Genomic DNA, 14357 nt, shown 5'->3' with positions numbered 1-14357 from the left:
AATATATGAATGCATGTCTGGATGATGTGTAATGGGGCAATACCATACCTTAATGTATTCACTGTAAAAGAAAAAGTATGTATCATCTTATTATAAAATAAAGTGGAGAAAACACAAATAAGACATTTTTTCACACAGGTTCAGTCAGCTATTTCCTGATATTCTTCAAAGCGTTCTGATATTGACTGGTAATTGTGTTTGATACTTTCTTAGACTATTTCTGCCTCTGGCTGATGTGTATTTTCTTTCCAAACTCCACCACAGCCTATGATTGCACAGCATCCTATCTGTGGAAACCGGCAGTGCAGGGATAGGGAAGAAAACTATAGGCATCCAAAAGAGCCCGCCCGGCTAGCTCAGTTGGTAGAGCATGAGACTCTTAATCTCAGGGTCGTGGGTTCGAGCCCCACGTTGGGTGAAAACAACTAAAATTGTAGTGCTTTTTGACCAAAAAAATAGAAATTGAAAGTCTCTACAATATTTGCAATATTTTCATTGTTAACATGCAATATATGAATGCATGTCTGGATGATGTGTAATGGGGCAATACCATACCTTAATGTATTCACTGTAAAAGAAAAAGTATGTATCATCTTATTATAAAATAAAGTGGAGAAAACACAAATAAGACTTTTTTTCACACAGGTTCAGTCAGATATTTCCTGATATTCTTCAAAGCGTTCTGATATTGACTGGTAATTGTGTTTGATACTTTCTTAGACTATTTCTGCCTCTGGCTGTTGTGTATTTTCTTTCCAAACTCCACCAGAGCCTATGATTGCACAGCATCCTATCTGTGGAAACCGGCAGTGCAGGGATATCGAAGAAAACTATAGGCATCCAAAGGAGCCCAGCTAGCTCAGTTGGTAGAGCATGAGACTCTTAATCTCAGGGTCGTGGGTTCGAGCCCCACGTTGGGCGAAAACAACTAAAATTGTAGTGCTTTTTGACCAAAAAAATAGAAATTGAAAGTCTCTTTGCAATATTTTCATTGTTAACATGCAATATATGAATGCATGTCTGGATGATTTGTAATGGGGCAATACCATACCTTAATGTATTCACTGTAAAAGAAAAAGTATGTATCATCTTACTATAAAATAAAGTTGAGAAAACACAAATAAGACTTTTTTCCACACAGGTTTAATCGGCTATTTCCTGGTATTCTTCAATGCGTTCTGATATTGACTGGTAATTGTGTTTGATACTTTCTTAGACTATTTCTGCCTCTGGCTGATGTGTATTTTCTTTCCAAACTCCACCAGAGCCTATGATTACACAGCATCCTATCTGTGGAAAGCGGCAGTGCAGGGATAGGGAAGAAAACTATAGGCATCCAAAGGAGCCCGGCTAGCTCAGTCGGTAGAGCATGAGACTCTTAATCTCAGGGTCGCGTTGGGCGAAAACAACTAAAATTTTAGTGCTTTTTGACCAAAAAAATAGAAATTGAAAGTCTCTATACAATATTTGCAATATTTTCATTGTTAACATGCAATATATGAATGCATGTCTGGATGATGTGTAATGGGGCAATACCATACCTTAATGTATTCACTGTAAAAGAAAAAGTATGTATCATCTTACTATAAAATAAAGTGGAGAAAACACAAATAAGACTTTTTTCCACACAGGTTTAATCGGCTATTTCCTGATATTCTTCAATGCGTTCTGATATTGACTGGTAATTGTGTTTGATACTTTCTTAGACTATGTCTGCCTCTGGCTGATGTGTATTTTCTTTCCAAACTCCACCAGAGCCTATGATTACACAGAATCCTATCTGTGGAAAGCGGCAGTGCAGGGATAGGGAAGAAAACTATAGGCATCCAAAGGAGCCTGGCTAGTTCAGTTGGTAGAGCATGAGACTCTTAATCTCAGGGTCGTGGGTTCGAGCCCCACGTTGGGCGAAAAAAACTAAAATTGTAGTGCTTTTTGACCAAAAAAATAGAAATTGAAAGTCTCTTTACAATATTTGCAATATTTTCATTGTTAACATGCAATATATGAATGCATGTCTGGATGATGTGTAATGGGGCAATACCATACCTTAATGTATTCACTGTAAAATAAAAAGTATGTATCATCTTATTATAAAATAAAGTGGAGAAAACACAAATAAGACTTTTTTTCACACAGGTTCAGTCAGCTATTTCCTTATATTCTTCAAAGCGTTCTGATATTGACTGGTAATTGTGTTTGATACTTTCTTAGACTATTTCTGCCTCTGGCTGATGTGTATTTTCTTTCCAAACTCCACCAGAGCCTATGATTACACAGCATCCTATCTGTGTAAACCGGCAGTGCAGGGATAGGGAAGAAAACTATAGGCATCCAAAGGAGCCCTGCTAGCTCAGTCGGTAGAGCATGAGACTCTTAATCTCAGGGTCGTGGGTTCGAGCCCCACGTTGGGTGAAAACAACTAAAATTTTAGTGCTTTTTGACCAAAAAAATAGAAATTGAAAGTCTCTTCACAATATTTGCAATATTTTCATTGTTAACATGCAATGTATGAATGCATGTCTGGATGATGTGTAATGGGGCAATACCATACCTTAATGTATTCACTGTAAAAGAAAAAGTATGCATCATCTTACTATAAAATAAAGTGGAGAAAACACAAATAAGACTTTTTTCCACACAGGTTTAATCGGCTATTTCCTGATATTCTTCAATGCGTTCTGATATTGACTGGTAATTGTGTTTGATACTTTCTTAGACTATTTCTGCCTCTGGCTGATGTGTATTTTCTTTCCAAACTCCACCAGAGCCTATGATTACACAGCATCCTATCTGTGGAAAGCGGCAGTGCAGGGATAGGGAAGAAAACTACAGGCATCCAAAGGAGCCCGGCTAGCTCAGTAGGTAGAGCATGAGACTCTTAATCTCAGGGTCGTGGGTTCGAGCCCCACGTTGGGCGAAAACAACTAATATTTTAGTGCTTTTTGACCAAAAAAATAGAAATTGAAAGTCTCTTTACAATATTTGCAATATTTTCATTGTTAACATGCAATATATGAATGCATGTCTGGATGGATGTCTTGACCAAAAAAATAGAAATTGAAAGTCTCTTTACAATATTTGCAATATTTTCATTGTTAACATGCAATGTATGAATGCATGTCTGGATGATGTGTAATGGGGCAATACCATACCTTAATGTATTCACTGTAAAAGAAAAAGTATGCATCATCTTACTATAAAATAAAGTGGAGAAAACACAAATAAGACTTTTTTCCACACAGTTTAATCGGCTATTTCCTGATATTCTTCAATGCATTCTGATATTGACTGGTAATTGTGTTTGATACTTTCTTAGACTATTTCTGCCTCTGGCTGATGTGTATTTTCTTTCCAAACTCCACCAGAGCCTATGATTACACAGCATCCTATCTGTGGAAAGCGGCAGTGCAGGGATAGGGAAGAAAACTATAGGCATCCAAAGGAGCCTGGCTAGTTCAGTTGGTAGAGCATGAGACTCTTAATCTCAGGGTCGTGTGTTCGAGCCCCACGTTGGGCGAAAACAACTAAAATTGTAGTGCTTTTTGACCAAAAAAATAGAAATTGAAAGTCTCTTTACAATATTTGCAATATTTTCATTGTTAACATGCAATATATGAATGCATGTCTGGATGATGTGTAATGGGGCAATACCATAGCTTAATGTATTCACTGTAAAATAAAAAGTATGTATCATCTTACTATAAAATAAAGTGGAGAAAACACAAATAAGACTTTTTTCCACACAGGTTTAATCGGCTATTTCCTGATATTCTTCAATGCGTTCTGATATTGACTGGTAATTGTGTTTGATACTTTCTTAGACTATTTCTGCCTCTGGCTGATGTGTATTTTCTTTCCAAACTCCACCAGAGCCTATGATTACACAGCATCCTATCTGTGGAAAGCGGCAGTGCAGGGATAGGGAAGAAAACTACATGCATCCAAAGGAGCCCGGTTAGCTCAGTAGGTAGAGCATGAGATTCTTAATCTCAGGGTCGTGGGTTCGAGCCCCACGTTGGGCGAAAACAACTAAAATTGCGGTGCTTTTTGACCAAAAAAATAGAAATTGAAAGTCTCTTTGCAATATTTTCATTGTTAACATGCAATATATGAATGCATGTCTGGATGATGTGTAATGGGGCAATACCATACCTTAATGTATTCACTGTAAAAGAAAAAGTATGTATCATCTTACTATAAAATAAAGTGGAGAAAACACAAATAAGACTTTTTTCCACACAGGTTTAATCGGCTATTTCCTGATATTCTTCAATGCGTTCTGATATTGACTGGTAATTGTGTTTGATACTTTCTTAGACTATGTCTGCCTCTGGCTGATGTGTATTTTCTTTCCAAACTCCACCAGAGCCTATGATTACACAGAATCCTATCTGTGGAAAGCGGCAGTGCAGGGATAGGGAAGAAAACTATAGGCATCCAAAGGAGCCTGGCTAGTTCAGTTGGTAGAACATGAGACTCTTAATCTCAGGGTCGTGGGTTCGAGCCCCACGTTGGGCGAAAAAAACTAAAATTGTAGTGCTTTTTGACCAAAAAAATAGAAATTGAAAGTCTCTTTACAATATTTGCAATATTTTCATTGTTAACATGCAATATATGAATGCATGTCTGGATGATGTGTAATGGGGCAATACCATACCTTAATGTATTCACTGTAAAATAAAAAGTATGTATCATCTTATTATAAAATAAAGTGGAGAAAACACAAATAAGACTTTTTTTCACACAGGTTCAGTCAGCTATTTCCTTATATTCTTCAAAGCGTTCTGATATTGACTGGTAATTGTGTTTGATACTTTCTTAGACTATTTCTGCCTCTGGCTGATGTGTATTTTCTTTCCAAACTCCACCAGAGCCTATGATTACACAGCATCCTATCTGTGTAAACCGGCAGTGCAGGGATAGGGAAGAAAACTATAGGCATCCAAAGGAGCCCGGCTAGCTCAGTCGGTAGAGCATGAGACTCTTAATCTCAGGGTCGTGGGTTCGAGCCCCACGTTGGGTGAAAACAACTAAAATTTTAGTGCTTTTTGACCAAAAAAATAGAAATTGAAAGTCTCTTCACAATATTTGCAATATTTTCATTGTTAACATGCAATGTATGAATGCATGTCTGGATGATGTGTAATGGGGCAATACCATACCTTAATGTATTCACTGTAAAAGAAAAAGTATGCATCATCTTACTATAAAATAAAGTGGAGAAAACACAAATAAGACTTTTTTCCACACAGGTTTAATCGGCTATTTCCTGATATTCTTCAATGCGTTCTGATATTGACTGGTAATTGTGTTTGATACTTTCTTAGACTATTTCTGCCTCTGGCTGATGTGTATTTTCTTTCCAAACTCCACCAGAGCCTATGATTACACAGCATCCTATCTGTGGAAAGCGGCAGTGCAGGGATAGGGAAGAAAACTACAGGCATCCAAAGGAGCCCGGCTAGCTCAGTAGGTAGAGCATGAGACTCTTAATCTCAGGGTCGTGGGTTCGAGCCCCACGTTGGGCGAAAACAACTAAAATTTTAGTGCTTTTTGACCAAAAAAATAGAAATTGAAAGTCTCTTTACAATATTTGCAATATTTTCATTGTTAACATGCAATATATGAATGCATGTCTGGATGCATGTCTTGACCAAAAAAATAGAAATTGAAAGTCTCTTTACAATATTTGCAATATTTTCATTGTTAACATGCAATGTATGAATGCATGTCTGGATGATGTGTAATGGGGCAATACCATACCTTAATGTATTCACTGTAAAAGAAAAAGTATGCATCATCTTACTATAAAATAAAGTGGAGAAAACACAAATAAGACTTTTTTCCACACAGTTTAATCGGCTATTTCCTGATATTCTTCAATGCATTCTGATATTGACTGGTAATTGTGTTTGATACTTTCTTAGACTATTTCTGCCTCTGGCTGATGTGTATTTTCTTTCCAAACTCCACCAGAGCCTATGATTACACAGCATCCTATCTGTGGAAAGCGGCAGTGCAGGGATAGGGAAGAAAACTATAGGCATCCAAAGGAGCCTGGCTAGTTCAGTTGGTAGAGCATGAGACTCTTAATCTCAGGGTCGTGGGTTTGAGCCCCACGTTGGGCGAAAACAACTAAAATTGTAGTGCTTTTTGACCAAAAAAATAGAAATTGAAAGTCTCTTTACAATATTTGCAATATTTTCATTGTTAACATGCAATATATGAATGCATGTCTGGATGATGTGTAATGGGGCAATACCATAGCTTAATGTATTCACTGTAAAATAAAAAGTATGTATCATCTTACTATAAAATAAAGTGGAGAAAACACAAATAAGACTTTTTTCCACACAGGTTTAATCGGCTATTTCCTGATATTCTTCAATGCGTTCTGATATTGACTGGTAATTGTGTTTGATACTTTCTTAGACTATTTCTGCCTCTGGCTGATGTGTATTTTCTTTCCAAACTCCACCAGAGCCTATGATTACACAGCATCCTATCTGTGGAAAGCGGCAGTGCAGGGATAGGGAAGAAAACTACATGCATCCAAAGGAGCCCGGTTAGCTCAGTAGGTAGAGCATGAGATTCTTAATCTCAGGGTCGTGGGTTCGAGCCCCACGTTGGGCGAAAACAACTAAAATTGCGGTGCTTTTTGACCAAAAAAATAGAAATTGAAAGTCTCTTTGCAATATTTTCATTGTTAACATGCAATATATGAATGCATGTCTGGATGATGTGTAATGGGGCAATACCATACCTTAATGTATTCACTGTAAAAGAAAAAGTATGTATCATCTTACTATAAAATAAAGTGGAGAAAACACAAATAAGACTTTTTTCCACACAGGTTTAATCGGCTATTTCCTGATATTCTTCAATGCGTTCTGATATTGACTGGTAATTGTGTTTGATACTTTCTTAGACTATGTCTGCCTCTGGCTGATGTGTATTTTCTTTCCAAACTCCACCAGAGCCTATGATTACACAGAATCCTATCTGTGGAAAGCGGCAGTGCAGGGATAGGGAAGAAAACTATAGGCATCCAAAGGAGCCTGGCTAGTTCAGTTGGTAGAGCATGAGACTCTTAATCTCAGGGTCGTGGGTTCGAGCCCCACGTTGGGCGAAAAAAACTAAAATTGTAGTGCTTTTTGACCAAAAAAATAGAAATTGAAAGTCTCTTTACAATATTTGCAATATTTTCATTGTTAACATGCAATATATGAATGCATGTCTGGATGATGTGTAATGGGGCAATACCATACCTTAATGTATTCACTGTAAAATAAAAAGTATGTATCATCTTATTATAAAATAAAGTGGAGAAAACACAAATAAGACTTTTTTTCACACAGGTTCAGTCAGCTATTTCCTTATATTCTTCAAAGCGTTCTGATATTGACTGGTAATTGTGTTTGATACTTTCTTAGACTATTTCTGCCTCTGGCTGATGTGTATTTTCTTTCCAAACTCCACCAGAGCCTATGATTACACAGCATCCTATCTGTGTAAACCGGCAGTGCAGGGATAGGGAAGAAAACTATAGGCATCCAAAGGAGCCCGGCTAGCTCAGTCGGTAGAGCATGAGACTCTTAATCTCAGGGTCGTGGGTTCGAGCCCCACGTTGGGTGAAAACAACTAAAATTTTAGTGCTTTTTGACCAAAAAAATAGAAATTGAAAGTCTCTTCACAATATTTGCAATATTTTCATTGTTAACATGCAATGTATGAATGCATGTCTGGATGATGTGTAATGGGGCAATACCATACCTTAATGTATTCACTGTAAAAGAAAAAGTATGCATCATCTTACTATAAAATAAAGTGGAGAAAACACAAATAAGACTTTTTTCCACACAGTTTAATCGGCTATTTCCTGATATTCTTCAATGCATTCTGATATTGACTGGTAATTGTGTTTGATACTTTCTTAGACTATTTCTGCCTCTGGCTGATGTGTATTTTCTTTCCAAACTCCACCAGAGCCTATGATTACACAGCATCCTATCTGTGGAAAGCGGCAGTGCAGGGATAGGGAAGAAAACTATAGGCATCCAAAGGAGCCTGGCTAGTTCAGTTGGTAGAGCATGAGACTCTTAATCTCAGGGTCGTGGGTTCGAGCCCCACGTTGGGCGAAAACAACTAAAATTGTAGTGCTTTTTGACCAAAAAAATAGAAATTGAAAGTCTCTTTACAATATTTGCAATATTTTCATTGTTAACATGCAATATATGAATGCATGTCTGGATGATGTGTAATGGGGCAATACCATAGCTTAATGTATTCACTGTAAAATAAAAAGTATGTATCATCTTACTATAAAATAAAGTGGAGAAAACACAAATAAGACTTTTTTCCACACAGGTTTAATCGGCTATTTCCTGATATTCTTCAATGCGTTCTGATATTGACTGGTAATTGTGTTTGATACTTTCTTAGACTATTTCTGCCTCTGGCTGATGTGTATTTTCTTTCCAAACTCCACCAGAGCCTATGATTACACAGCATCCTATCTGTGGAAAGCGGCAGTGCAGGGATAGGGAAGAAAACTACATGCATCCAAAGGAGCCCGGTTAGCTCAGTAGGTAGAGCATGAGATTCTTAATCTCAGGGTCGTGGGTTCGAGCCCCACGTTGGGCGAAAACAACTAAAATTGCGGTGCTTTTTGACCAAAAAAATAGAAATTGAAAGTCTCTTTGCAATATTTTCATTGTTAACATGCAATATATGAATGCATGTCTGGATGATGTGTAATGGGGCAATACCATACCTTAATGTATTCACTGTAAAAGAAAAAGTATGTATCATCTTACTATAAAATAAAGTGGAGAAAACACAAATAAGACTTTTTTCCACACAGGTTTAATCGGCTATTTCCTGATATTCTTCAATGCGTTCTGATATTGACTGGTAATTGTGTTTGATACTTTCTTAGACTATGTCTGCCTCTGGCTGATGTGTATTTTCTTTCCAAACTCCACCAGAGCCTATGATTACACAGAATCCTATCTGTGGAAAGCGGCAGTGCAGGGATAGGGAAGAAAACTATAGGCATCCAAAGGAGCCTGGCTAGTTCAGTTGGTAGAGCATGAGACTCTTAATCTCAGGGTCGTGGGTTCGAGCCCCACGTTGGGCGAAAAAAACTAAAATTGTAGTGCTTTTTGACCAAAAAAATAGAAATTGAAAGTCTCTTTACAATATTTGCAATATTTTCATTGTTAACATGCAATATATGAATGCATGTCTGGATGATGTGTAATGGGGCAATACCATACCTTAATGTATTCACTGTAAAATAAAAAGTATGTATCATCTTATTATAAAATAAAGTGGAGAAAACACAAATAAGACTTTTTTTCACACAGGTTCAGTCAGCTATTTCCTTATATTCTTCAAAGCGTTCTGATATTGACTGGTAATTGTGTTTGATACTTTCTTAGACTATTTCTGCCTCTGGCTGATGTGTATTTTCTTTCCAAACTCCACCAGAGCCTATGATTACACAGCATCCTATCTGTGTAAACCGGCAGTGCAGGGATAGGGAAGAAAACTATAGGCATCCAAAGGAGCCCGGCTAGCTCAGTCGGTAGAGCATGAGACTCTTAATCTCAGGGTCGTGGGTTCGAGCCCCACGTTGGGTGAAAACAACGAAAATGTTAGTGCTTTTTGACCAAAAAAATAGAAATTGAAAGTCTCTTCACAATATTTGCAATATTTTCATTGTTAACATGCAATGTATGAATGCATGTCTGGATGATGTGTAATGGGGCAATACCATACCTTAATGTATTCACTGTGAAAGAAAAAGTATGCATCATCTTACTATAAAATAAAGTGGAGAAAACACAAATAAGACTTTTTTCCACACAGTTTAATCGGCTATTTCCTGATATTCTTCAATGCATTCTGATATTGACTGGTAATTGTGTTTGATACTTTCTTAGACTATTTCTGCCTCTGGCTGATGTGTATTTTCTTTCCAAACTCCACCAGAGCCTATGATTACACAGCATCCTATCTGTGGAAAGCGGCAGTGCAGGGATAGGGAAGAAAACTATAGGCATCCAAAGGAGCCTGGCTAGTTCAGTTGGTAGAGCATGAGACTCTTAATCTCAGGGTCGTGGGTTCGAGCCCCACGTTGGGCGAAAACAACTAAAATTGTAGTGCTTTTTGACCAAAAAAATAGAAATTGAAAGTCTCTTTACAATATTTGCAATATTTTCATTGTTAACATGCAATATATGAATGCATGTCTGGATGATGTGTAATGGGGCAATACCATAGCTTAATGTATTCACTGTAAAATAAAAAGTATGTATCATCTTACTATAAAATAAAGTGGAGAAAACACAAATAAGACTTTTTTCCACACAGGTTTAATCGGCTATTTCCTGATATTCTTCAATGCGTTCTGATATTGACTGGTAATTGTGTTTGATACTTTCTTAGACTATTTCTGCCTCTGGCTGATGTGTATTTTCTTTCCAAACTCCACCAGAGCCTATGATTACACAGCATCCTATCTGTGGAAAGCGGCAGTGCAGGGATAGGGAAGAAAACTACAGGCATCCAAAGGAGCCCGGCTAGCTCAGTAGGTAGAGCATGAGACTCTTAATCTCAGGGTCGTGGGTTCGAGCCCCACGTTGGCGAAAACAACTAAAATTTTAGTGCTTTTTGACCAAAAAAATAGAAATTGAAAGTCTCTTTACAATATTTGCAATATTTTGATTGTTAACATGCAATATATGAATGCATGTCTGGATGATGTGTAATGGGGCAATACCACACCTTAATGTATTCACTGTAAAAGAAAAAGTATGTATCATCGTACTGTAAAATAAAGTGGAGAAAACACAAATAAGACTTTTTTTCACACAGGTTTAATCGGCTATTTCCTGATATTCTTCAATGCGTTCTGATATTGACTGGTAATTGTGTTTGATACTTTCTTAGACTATTTCTGCCTCTGGCTGATGTGTATTTTCTTTCCAAACTCCACCAGAACCTATGATTACACAGCATCCTATCTGTGGAAAACGGCAGTGCAGGGATAGGGAAGAAAACTATAGGCATCCAAAGGAGCCCGGCTAGCTCAGTCGGTAGAGCATGAGACTCTTAATCTCAGGGTCGTGGGTTCGAGCCCCACGTTGGGCGAAAACAACTAAAATTTTAGTGCTTTTTGACCAAAAAAATAGAAATTGAAAGTCTCTTTACAATATTTGCAATATTTTCATTGTTAACATGCAATATATGAATGCATGTCTGGATGCATGTCTTGTTTGTTTGTTTGTTTGTTTATTTATTTATATTGCGCACCAGACCCTTAGGTTACCGGGCGCAGCAACAAGTATATGCGAAGCTTACAATGTTACAATGTTATATAAATGAATTTACAATATTACGCCATATTACACAAATTACTAGAATGTACAGATAAAGGGTTGCCGTATTTACATGAATGTACAGTTAACAATATACATGATTAGCAGTAATAAACATAAAGGTTGATGTCGCGTCGGGTGCATTAGGTAGGACTACGCTTGTGAGTGTTCGGGTGTTAAGTCATTGTTGGCGATAATGTGTTTGATAAGGTTCCTTCTGAAATGGGGGAAGGGTTGGTCAGCTCTAAGGTTAGGTGGCAGGGCGTTCCACAGGTTAGCAGCTTTCACAGGGAAGCAAACGCCACCAATTTTGGCAAGTCTGAATCTAGGTACTGCCAAACAATTGGAGTTGGCGAGTCTCATGGGTCTATTGGAAGTTTTTCTTTTTATTTTGTCCATCAAGTAGCTAGGAGCAGCATTATTTAAGGCCTTATGGGTTAATGAGATCATTTTTAGCTGGATTTTATTCTCAGTAGAAAGCCATTTATGTTGCCGCCTAGTCGAGGAGATATGCTCCCTCTTTCTTATTCCTAATGCAGCTCTGAGAGCATTATTTTGTAGAGTTTGAAGTCTTAGGGTAGTGGCTTTATTGGCGCTACTGTATAGGGCATTACAGTAATCAAGTCGGGAAAGAATTAAGGCTCTAGCCAGGATTAGGCAGCTGGTATTGGACAGGAAGGGCTTGCCTGCTCTGATCAATTTACAGGTGTAAGCAGTGGTGGAGGCTAGGGAGTTTACCTGTTTAGTGAAGGACAGGGTAGAGTCGAGATAAAAACCAAGTGTTTTTACTTCCCTCGAGACTTTAATGACATTTCCGTCTATGCTGAAGGCTGAGTAATCTGGGCCCAATTTGTTAATATTGGCTTGTGTGCCCAGAATGATCAACTCTGTCTTATCATCATTCAGGCAAAGACCGTGAGTGGCCATCCATGCCTGAATGATGAGATACACTCTATTCACCAACTCCCCATCCTCACTGTGATCCCCAGAAAGTGGGAAGAGAATCTGTGTATCATCTGCATAGTTAGTGTAGGTGATACCGAGATTGTCCAAATCATCGAACAGAGGTTTGGTGAATATATTGTAAAGGGTCGGAGAGACGCAGGATCCCTGAGGGACACCACAAGTAGTGGGTATAGGGTCAGCTGCTGCCGAAGGGGAAAAGACTCTCATAGTTCTCTCACTCAGAAAGGATTCTATCCAACTGATGGCTTGGGTGGAGAAGTGAGCGGCAACGTCCAGGTGTTTGCAGAGGACTTTGTGGTCCACAAGATCAAACGCAGCTGAGAGATCTAGTAGGAGGAGGAGGGCTGTCTTACCCTGATCTCTCAGTTCGTCTATTTGGGCCTTTAAGTCAATCAGGGCTGTTTCCGTTCCGTGTAGTGGGCGGAAGCCAGATTGTCTAGATCCTAGTAGTTTGTGCAGTTCAAGGTAGTTTTGAATCTGTATATAGGCCACTTTGTCCAGGATCTTTAGCAGAAACGGAACTGTGGTGATTGGACGGTAATTGGTGGGGATGAGAGGATCTAAAGTTTGCTTTTTAAGCAACGGGAGCACCCAGGATTGTTTTAGGTTAGCTGGGATGATGCCTGTGGAGAAGGATGCATTGATAAGTTTGGAGATAAATGGTGATAGGTCTCTGGCAGCGTCTTTTATTAGCTGTGCTGGGCAGATGTCACCTTTGCAGTTGGATGGTTTGAGGGTGAGGATGATTTTTTCAATCTCGAGTGTGGAAGTTTTGGTGAAGGAGAATTTGGTATGTTGAGGCATGTGGATCGCCTTAGGTGGTGACAGTGTAGGGAGTTTAAGCAAGTCTTTTTTAAGTTGAATTTTGTTTTGGAGGGTAGTAATTTTATTAGTTAGAGCATATTGGATGTCAGAACACCAGGTCTGATCTTTAGTGCAGGTGTCTGGTATGGCAATAGGTGACTCAAGTTCCTTTAGGATGGAGAAGAGTTCCTTCATGCTTGATTTGGAGTTGGCGATACGATCGTTGTATGAGTTTTTCTTAGCCAGACAGACTGCGTTTTTGTATTGACGGGAGATAGATATTAGGTTAGTCTTGACCAAAAAAATAGAAATTGAAAGTCTCTTTACAATATTTGCAATATTTTCATTGTTAACATGCAATGTATGAATGCATGTCTGGATGATGTGTAATGGGGCAATACCATACCTTAATGTATTCACTGTAAAAGAAAAAGTATGCATCATCTTACTATAAAACAAAGTGGAGAAAACACAAATAAGACTTTTTTCCACACAGTTTAATCGGCTATTTCCTGATATTCTTCAATGCGTTCTGATATTGACTGGTAATTGTGGTTGATACTTTCTTAGACTATTTCTGCCTCTGGCTGATGTGTATTTTCTTTCCAAACTCCACCAGAGCCTATGATTACACAGCATCCTATCTGTGGAAAGCGGCAGTGCAGGGATAGGGAAGAAAACTATAGGCATCCAAAGGAGCCTGGCTAGTTCAGTTGGTAGAGCATGAGACTCTTAATCTCAGGGTTGCGGGTTCGAGCCCCACGTTGGGCAAAAACAACTAAAATTGTAGTGCTTTTTGACCAAAAAAATAGAAATTGAAAGTCTCTTTACAATATTTGCAATATTTTCATTGTTAACATGCAATATATGAATGCATGTCTGGATGATGTGTAATGGGGCAATACCATACCTTAATGTATTCACTGTAAAATAAAAAGTATGTATCATCTTATTATAAAATAAAGTGGAGAAAACACAAATAAGACTTTTTTCCACAAAGGTTTAATCGGCTATTTCCTGATATTCTTCAATGCGTTCTGATATTGACTGGTAATTGTGTTTGATACTTTCTTAGACTATTTCTGCCTCTGGCTGATGTGTATTTTCTTTCCAAACTCCACCAGAGCCTATGATTACACAGCATCCTATCTGTGGAAAACGGCAGTGCAGGGATAGGGAAGAAAACTATAGGCATCCAAAGGA

The 14357-nt window shown here is 38.2% G+C and overlaps 1 non-coding gene across 1 annotated transcript; it reads left to right on the top strand.

Annotated features, from left to right (window-relative positions):
* The first annotated feature begins 848 nt into the window (after positions 1-848).
* Positions 849-921, top strand: TRNAK-CUU (transfer RNA lysine (anticodon CUU)). Its single transcript has one exon. It is a non-coding gene; the product is annotated as a tRNA-Lys (tRNA).
* The last annotated feature ends 13436 nt before the right edge of the window (positions 922-14357 follow it).

This window comes from Ambystoma mexicanum, chromosome 4q (assembly GCF_040938575.1).
Source record: "Ambystoma mexicanum isolate Mex_15411 chromosome 4q, UKY_AmexF1_1, whole genome shotgun sequence".
Taxonomy (NCBI): domain Eukaryota; kingdom Metazoa; phylum Chordata; class Amphibia; order Caudata; family Ambystomatidae; genus Ambystoma; species Ambystoma mexicanum.
The sequence above is the reverse complement of the archived record's forward strand: the minus strand, read 5'-3'. Positions and strand labels throughout refer to the sequence as shown.